Source organism: Canis lupus, chromosome 3 (assembly GCF_011100685.1).
Source record: "Canis lupus familiaris isolate Mischka breed German Shepherd chromosome 3, alternate assembly UU_Cfam_GSD_1.0, whole genome shotgun sequence".
In the NCBI taxonomy this organism is placed as follows: domain Eukaryota; kingdom Metazoa; phylum Chordata; class Mammalia; order Carnivora; family Canidae; genus Canis; species Canis lupus.
The window spans coordinates 42,812,737-42,822,382 of NC_049224.1; positions in this window are offsets into that span (position 1 = coordinate 42,812,737).

The following is a 9,646-nucleotide window of genomic DNA, read 5'->3' on the forward strand; positions in this document are numbered from 1 at the left end:
GAAACTAAAAAATGATTTCTCCTGCCAATTAGAACAGAAAGCAGTCCTCACCCACCTACTGCTGAATCTATCAGTCTGTAAACAGGGATCCAGAAAACAGGGGTGTGTGGGAGGAACCTGATGAAAAAAGTTTCTCGTTTTATATTTAGCATAAAGCCAACTCCACAGAGGCAAAGTGGCCTGTTTGGCTCAAGTACTAATAAAATGCCTTATAGAATTGAGAACAACCCCCACCCCCAAGTCTATTTACCCGTATTTCCACTGCACTAAAAGACACAGGAGACAAATTATTTTTTAAACTCACAAGAGAAACCTCGTCTTCTCTTAAAGTCAAGCAAATCTGAGTTGACTTCTCTCATAAATTCAAGAACAAAAAGTTATAAATTGAACAGATGAAGGACATTGCCTTCTTTAAAGTGATGTCTCCTTACCTTAATGGATTTAGCTATGGCAGGGAGTCAGAGTAAAGCTGTCTTAACTAAATCTTTGACTGATTATGCATTTTTTTCCCTATTCATACACGATAGATTCATCATCCCAATTTGTCAAGCTGGCGAAGTTCCAATTAATTACACCCGGCAAACCTCGGCTCGCGCTCTGCCCGGTGTCAGGCCTAATCTAGTACCTCATTTGCCGGCGGCCCAATGAAGAGGTATCAGAGGTGTTGTTCCTCTGGTACTTACTGTGATGGATGCCCCTGGCGGCGTGGCCGGTGGCAGAGGCAGAGCGGTGGACGCCTCTCTCCTCCGAGCCTGAGGCCTCGAGGCTCCTGCACTAATTTGAGGGCTCATCTGTATAGTGGATGTTGTCATCAAGTCTATCCTTCATGGCAGGGCTGAAGGCTTTCCCTGCTGCATGGGCTGCGTAAATGCCTACGCGGGTTCTACATTTCTGTCAGATTTGTCCTTGCAAAACAGAAAAAAAGGAAGGCAACTTGTCCTGGAGCTGAGTTTCTGAGCTCTTTAGTGGCTGATGTGTTGTAGGGGAAAGTCACAGAGACTACCGTGTACCCAGAGCATTTGTGAATATCTGTGCATGCTCATACCTGCGTCTCTGTGCTATTTATAGGCAGTCCTGTGTTCTTTTGAGTATGGCGACTTGGCTTTCCTGCTCTTAGCTATCAGGCAATGACCTGCTAACAAATATTATTTATTAAGCAATGTGAGGCCCTACTGGATATTGATATGCGATCTCTGATGCATGCAGGAACTCATGTTTGATGAGTGACTAGAGCCCTGTGCTGTGCCAGATGTTACTAGCATAACATCTCTTTAGACGATTGTTTTTATCCTTATTTGAGGTGGGAAAAGTTAGCTCAGAGAGTTAAGTGACTTGCACAAAGTTGCACAAGCAGTAAGCATGGAGATGGGATCTGAACCAAGGTTGAGTTGATGATAAGGTTTCAGCTCTTTCTAGTACCCAGTCATTTTTCTTAAGTAACTGCTTCTTCTTCCCCCGTTCACATTCTGTCCTGGCCTATGACCCTTGCCTTCCTAACCTGCAGACTGAGAAGCTACAATATCTTGGCAGGGTTGCAGAGCTGCATGACTGCACTATTGGTAGGGCTGTGTCTCCACTGGTCCATGGGACTAGCCCAGCATGGGGAGTAGCTCTAGGTGTAATGGAGCTAAAGCCTGGGCATGTTCCCAGATTGCTTTGACCACTTCCCTCTTGCTCTCCCAGGCTTTCACCCATATGAATCACCCCTCCGTTCTCAGCTTTGGATGAACACCACCTGCAGGTTATGAGGTCTGGATCCCAGAGTGGCCAGCTCCACAGAGGCTGAGCATTGACCCATGGAAAATAGGAGATGGGAAGGAGACAAGCTGATACAGACCCTCTCCCTTCCCGGTCCTGTGGCCACCTCAGAGGTGTGGCACCTCCTTGCTTCTCTTGAAGACAAGTCCCATATGCTAAGTGAACGTGTGTGCTGAGCTATGGGCTGAGACTCTGGGGCTCACAGTGAGTCAGTGGCTGTTCAGGAACACATGCACAACATCACCTTACTGCTTGGCCTCCCTTCTCTTTTAACCCACCTCATTTTTAAAACAAAGTGTGGTACCTTAATCCTTATGCCTAGACCTGAGACAGGGCTACAGTGGCATTAAGCACAAAGCTAACTTCCCACCTATACAGCCTACACAGAAGAGACCCTGAAAGGGACTGTCATGTTTTGGAAAGAATCAAATCACATCAAAGATCAACTTTTAATTTAAATAAAACTTCAAGTGCATTAATATTCAGCATTTAAATTCCTTCCTGGTTCACAAATATAATATGTTTTACAGTTATCAAAAACATATGCTGCTTTTCAGCAGCATTTTATATACAACTTGTTCAACAGAAGGTGCCAGCATCCCAATATGTTTTGCTAAGCTTTGGCTTTAACCATTGTGATGAAAGAATTCAAGTGCAACAGTGTCATCTTTTTGAAAGTAGGGAGGAGTGTTGCCAAAGGGTAACTCATGCTCCAAGAAGAAAGAAGGGAATTATTTATTATTTCTTTCATTGAGTTAATTTTTATGATGTTTCTATTATGAGAAGATCTCTGTATGAAGATTGGTGAGAGCTACATGGATTAATCAATCCCAGATCTTGTTTTCAAGAAAACTTCAGTCTAATAAAATACCTTTTGGAAGAAGCTAGTGGTGGCATTCCTCTTACAAAAGAAGTCCACTAATCTGCTGCTTACCTTTGGAGCCATATTGATTGTTAAAATACTGTGATACTTTCCATGCTTGTTTGTGAATATGCATTATCCCAAGCCTCCTACACCTGGCCTACCTGGTCCCTCTCCTTTGGTCTGGTGACTAAAGCAATAATGCCTAGCAAGGCAGGGGATTCTAAGTCCTTCCTCCAGCCCTATTGCTAGTGCCTGTTCTGATGGCTCAGAACCCATGCCTCATTTGTTAAATGTGTGGAATGTCTTTTGTGAATGTGGCAGAGATGCTATGCCTATTATATTCAGATGATCTATACCGTTACAGTTACAGTCTCTAACTAGGAATGTGGATCAGTTTCTATCTTTTTAAAAAAAAATTCTGTCGATTTTGCCTCATGTTTTTGAAACTCTGTTTTTAGGTGCATGCTTATTAAGAATTGTTATATCTTCTTTATGAATGGGCTCATTTATTACTAAAGAATGTCTATGAAGTTTATTTTATCTGATATAGATATAGCCATACTCACTTTGTTTTATTGAGTTTGAATGGGCTGTCTTTCCCCACCCTTTAATTTAACTGATTGATCTGTATCTTTGCATTTGAAGTCTCCCTCTTAGATAAGATGACATCTAGGTGGGTCTTGTCTTTTTTGTTTTTTTGTTTTTGTTTTTAAACCCAGGCTGACAATCTCTACATTTTAATAGGAATTACTTGTCTATTTACATTTAATGGATGTTTTGGTATAGTTGGGTTTAGTCTGGGATTTTGCTGTTTGTTTTCTTTCTACTTGTACATCTGTCTTTTGTTCCTCTGTTCTTTCTTTTTTGCCTTCTTTAGGTTATTACATTTATTTATATTATTTCACTTCAATTCCTCTACTGGATCTTATCTATTCTCTTAGGAAACTTTAAAAAAATAATTGTTGCTCTAGGAAGTATAATATATATCTCAGTTACTAGCTTATCACTGTCTATTTAGTATTATTATTGCATCATTTCATGTAAAATATAAGACCCTTGAGACAATGATTTTAGTTATTCTTCTCCTTCATCCTTTGGGGTATTGTTACTTTATGTTTATATACATATGTATACTGTTGACCCTTGAACAACATGGGTTTGAACTGCCTGGATCCACTTATATGTGGATTGTTTTTCAATAAATATACTACCGTAAATTTATTTTCTCTTCTTTAGGATTTTCTTAATAATGTTTTCTTTTCTCCAGCTTACTTTATTATAACAATACAGTATATAATATATATAACAGACGAAATGTGTGTTAATTGACTGTTGATGTTATCAGTAAGGCTTCTTGTCAACAGTAGGCTATTAAGTTTTCGGGGAGTCAAAAGTTGCACTTGGATTTTTGACTGCATCGGAGCTTGGTACCCCTAATATTGGCATTGTTCAAGGATTAACTGTATTATAAACTCTGAAATATTCTGAAATTTGTATGTATATGTATGTATGTATATGTGTATCTGTATATATGTATATATATAACATATATATGCATTATATATATAATTTTTTTAAAATAGTAACCTGCCTTTTAAAGATACTCAGAGGAAAAAAGATAGTCTTTTGTTTTTGCCCTCATTCACCATTCCAGTGCTTTTCGTTCTTCATTCTTCTCTGTGTATCTAAGTTTTCATCCTAGCATCATTCCACTCTGTCCTGAAGAACTTCCTTTGGCACTTCTTGAGGAGTAATTCTGTATATACATGCATATCACTCAGTGTGGCTCTAGTTTCCACCTGCTTTTCCCTCTCTCTAGTGACCACATTCAAATAGAAATGAATGTGGATTAAGGGGTGCCTGGGTGGCTCTGTCGGTTGAGCTTCCAACACTTGATTTCAGCTTGGATTATGGTCTCAGGGTCATGGGATTGAGCCCCTCATCAGACTCCATACTGGGTATGGGGCCTGCTTGGGATTCTCTCTCCCTCTTCCTCTATCCCTCCCCACCGCCTCACACTTGAGTTCTCTCTCTTTAAAAAAGAAAGAAAGAAAGAAAGAAAGAAAGAAAGAAAGAAAGAAAGAAAGAAAGAAAAAAAAGAAATGAATGTGGATTAAAAATACCAGAGGTGACTAGTCATTTCTAGGGGCCCAGCCTTACTACAAAGGCATTGGGAATGAGATTATAAAATTAGGAGTCTTTGGGCTGGTTTCCACCTTTAGTACTGACTTAACACAGGGTTTAACATATTTTAAGCTTATCTTTAGATTTGGAAGATTTTATATAAAACTGTGGATTTCTGGCTTCTCTTGAAAAATTAGAAACCCTGTAAATTTAGGCTCTGACTTCTGTTACTTCATTTGGTACCATCAGCCAGAGGTGGATAGCATTCCTGATGCCAGTGAGACTGTGCTTTTTAGCTTGCCATGATTTCCCATTTTGATTGGGTCACCAACATTGTCTTGCTGGTTCTTGAGGTTCAGAATGAGGAACTAGAACATCTGCATGCAATACATCATCCAGAGGTACATTCTACGGTGATCTAGAAAGTGAATTGAGGTAATTTATATATTTGCAATTCACATCAGATAAGTGATTAGATGGGAGGTTCAGAAGCCCCTGTGCTTGTGTCTCTTTAAGACCAAATGAAATCTTCTGTGATGGGAATTTGAGTATGGGGAACTCTAGTCATAGTAAAAAACAAAAACAAACAAACAAACAAAAAACATGTCTTGAATTCTTAGATGAAATCTCCAATCAATGGCATTACATTTCTTTGGCTCAGTGAATTTATGCATATTGGATGGAAGACTTCCTCATCCAAATCATTGCAGAGGCCATATTTTCTGAATGTGTTTTCTGCTCTGAAGGTGAAACTTAACATAAAGGAATGGCTCAAGAATACAATTTTTGCAGAGATGGCAAGGCTTCAGATTTTCCTGGGAAAGATATAGGTGAAATGCAAAATAATTTTGCTGTAAAAATTATTAGACACACTAGGGAATCCCTTTGAATCTTTGCCCTCTTGGAATCACTTGAAAAAAATTATTGTAATTACCTTGACTTTCGACAACTCCAGGATGATTTAGGATTTAGACACTCTGCTTCCAAAAGCTAGATTGCACAGCATATTTGGGGGCCAGAGCTGTGGTGCTGAACAAAATATAGGAACCAGAAAGAACAAATGGAGAAGGACAAGTTATCTCAAACAAGGAGCATGTTGGTGGTCAGTGTGAAGGATGGGATTCATGACCTAATATGAGATGAGCTTGAACTTGTGCTGGGCACTTTGCAGGAAGAACCTGAGAAGAAACTCTAAATCCAGCTAGGGTGGCACAAATAGCAATCTGTCAATGTAAACAGATTGACAAACACTCTTCAGTTTATTTGATTGTCTTTGGAGCTTTATAGAGAAAAAAAAACAAAAAACCTTCCTCTGATGACAGAAATTTAGAAAAGACAAGAGGAATGGGATCTCTGCCCCCAATCCATCCTTTTAGATTAATGCTCTCTAATGGATATTAAAGCATGGTAGATTAATGAGAGCCCGATAGACCATGCAGCTGAAAAAACACACTTTCTTTTGACAGCTAGGCAGTTAAGAGATGCCTAGGAATTAAGGAGCAGTTCAGATTAAATTACCCTCTTTATTAAGACATCTTTTCCTTGGTAAATAGTGTGCTGGGGGAGAGGAGCAAAGAGATGCCATGATCACCAGAGGTTATTCATGGAACCTATAGTTTGTGACCATAGAAATAAAAGACTCATTTAGATTTTATATACTGGCAGGTTAACCAAAATGGGTCAATGGGAGGCAGGAGCAAAGAATGCTGGGCTTTTGGATAAGCAGCTTCTGGAAATCATGAGGTGCTTGGATGGAAAGAAATGAAGGAGCCTGCCAGGTGTCAGTTGGCCAGCATACCAGTGAAGTGTGTTTTCATCATCAGATTGTTGTTTGCTCTCCGTGCTGGTTATGTACTGTGTAAAATTAGCTGAGCTGGAACTACAGTTCCTAGAATTCCCTCCCTTGGCTGGTTCCTTGTTGGGGTTGGTCACAGGAGAAGTATCTGTGAGATTTGGAAGATGGGAAGTAAAGCAGAAGCAAATTTTATGCTCCAAGGGTTGAGGTAGATGAAGCTCTAAGCACTGCGGCAGCCAATTTACATTGTCACTGATGTGCTATCTCACTTTGCTGGCATGGGCACCTGGATCTACAGCTCCTCCGTCTCCCATAAGTTTCCTCCTATGTGCAGCTCTGTGGTAGAGGATGTCAGTTTTTTCTTCATGCCACCATGACTTTTAGGTTAGAGGTGGTGAGAGACAGCTGTGGGGCATCCAGATTGTATTTGTGGGTTATAGTTTATGTGTGTGTGGTCCAGTCCTTAATTGTTCTCCCCCACTTTGTATACAACTTTTCCACAAGACTGCCCACCTACCTGACTTAATAATGGTGACTTCAGGCATACCACCAGATGGAGAGGCAGCAGCTTGCATAGATTCTTCTCCATCCTCCAGGTCTCATTTGGCAACACATCCCTTATTCTAAATGCCTCAGTAGTTTTGCTTCTTGGATCAAATCCCCACTGATACCCTGACTCTACAGGTGATATGCAGATATTCAGATTGACTTCTGGGGGCAATATTGCAAAGTATTATTACTTAGTAATTGGGGTCTCTGTCCTTATAAGTGCTAGCTTTCCTTTAGCTACAGGCTCTAGGACAATCAATGTTAAACTGTGATGGGCTATCTTTATCCTCTGTACACTGATGAAGGCTGCTAAAATGGAAAGATTCTAGTAAAATTGCCCTAATATCCAGGGATGAGGGCCACTGCTATGCAATGTTTCCAGGATTGTGTGTTACCTACATCCACTTAGCACTAATTTAGGAAGGAACTTGGTTTATTTATTTTATGCTTTTAAATAAGTGCATGCTGTAAATAGTTCTGATCAAAGCGGAAGATAGGTTACTCTCATTTCATTGCTCTTACCTAGTTGGGCTTGATGGTACCTGCTTCTTATGAATTTATATAGTGGGTAGTTGAGGTTGGGTGAAGCATCCGCAAAATCAAGACTTACTCTACAAAAAGTTAGTTATACAATATGCTTCTCAAATATTGTGTTAATAAGGTATTCTTTTCAGTCAACATTCAACTCAGTTTCCTTTGCTTTTACCATCATCATCCTCACCACTAGCACCAAAAGTACTTCTTGAGTGTCTGCGTGTGATCACAACACACATCTATGTGATATGAACTTTTGTGGGGAGACACCATATTGCAGTGGAAAGAGAACTGGCTGAGGCAGGGGATCAAATTTTTCTTCCACCTTTCCAGTTTAGCCAGCTCTGTGTCCTGGGGGACCCATAAAATGGGAACAAGGATGCCTTCTTTCTTCTTCTTTTTTTTTTTATCTCAAAAGATTAATAAAAATAAGCTTTGTACTCAGGGAGCCTGGGCAGCTCAGTTGGTTAAGGGTCTGACTCTTGATTTCAGCTCAGGTTGTGATCTCAGGGTCTTGAGATTGAGCCATGCATTGGGCTTCTGGATGGGCATGGAGCCTGCTTAAGATTCTCTCTCTCCCTCCCTCTTCCTCTTGCATATGCTCTCTCTCCCTCAAAAACAAAACAAGACATAACCAAAAAAACCCACCTTTGTACCCAATGAATGTTAGCCACTTTAGGCAACAGAAAAAGAAAGGAAATGCTAGTCAAATAAAATTTATTGGGTCCCTTTACTTTTACATTCTTCTATAGTTTATTTTAGGATGGTGGTTTTCAAACTATGTGTGCCAGCATGTCCTCTGATGGTACCCCAGTGGTGGTGGGGGGATTCAACCATTCTCATCAGAAAAACCCTATTTTTATCTTTTTTTCATCATGAGATTTTTATTTATTTATTTTTTGAGATTTTATTTATTTATGAGAGAGAGAGAGAACACAAGCAGGGGGAGAGGCTAAGGGAGAGGGGGAGGCAGACTCTCCACAGCAGCCCTGAGATGGGGCTCAATCCCAGGACCCTGAGGTCATGACCTGAGCAGAAGACAGATACTTACCTGACTGAGCCACCCAGGTACCCCATCATGAGATTTTTAAATTAAGACTTTTAAAAGAACAGTTAAAGGTTCACAGTGAAATTGATGGGAAACTATAAGGATTTCTCATACATCCTTGACCTCCTCCTCATGTAGCTTCTGGCACTATTAACATCCTTCACCAGAGTGATAACATTTGTTACAACTGATGAACTACCTGAACATGTCATAATCACCCCAAATCCATAGTTGTCATTAGGGTTCACTCTTAGTGGTGCTCATTCTATGCTTGGACAAATATATAATGACATGCATCTACCATTATATTATCATATAGAATAGTTTCCTGTCCCCAATATCCTCTGTGCTCTGCACGTTCATCCCTCTGTCTCCTCTTTATAATGAGATTTTTATGTTGGAGTACTGAATAAGTTTGACTAGAAATAAAAAAGAACAAGCTTCTGGTTGGTACCTTAAGTCTGAAGCCACTAGATAAGGTTCTTGATGACTTTATGCTTAGAACAAACATGAGGTAGATAGGAAGATGTTTAGGTCATGTACAAAAGATGAATCTGGAGTAGAAGGCCAGTCTAAGTATAGAATTAGGATATGTATTAGGAAAGCAATAATGGAGATTCCAAATTTAGTTCTGATTTTATTGTTTGTCAGGAGTTGTAAGTGAATGTGTTCCTCTTCTCTGACTGTAGGAAGTGGGACAAGGAGTGGCTCAGATAACTGGGAATCAAAATGCCAAGTGATATAAGGCTTAGAAATAACAGTGGTTGGGAAGATAGAAGATATGGATCTAGTATAGCAATTGCACTCACATCTGGTAGTTAGCAAGTCACTTCCCCATGAAGATGCTCATTTGCACATTCACAATAAACTTACTTTGTACAGGTACTAAGGCCAAAGTAATGATATCTTGAGTCTCTAAAAATATGCTAATATTTTATGCTCAGTGCTGCTATTTAGGGGGAGTAAAGGTGGG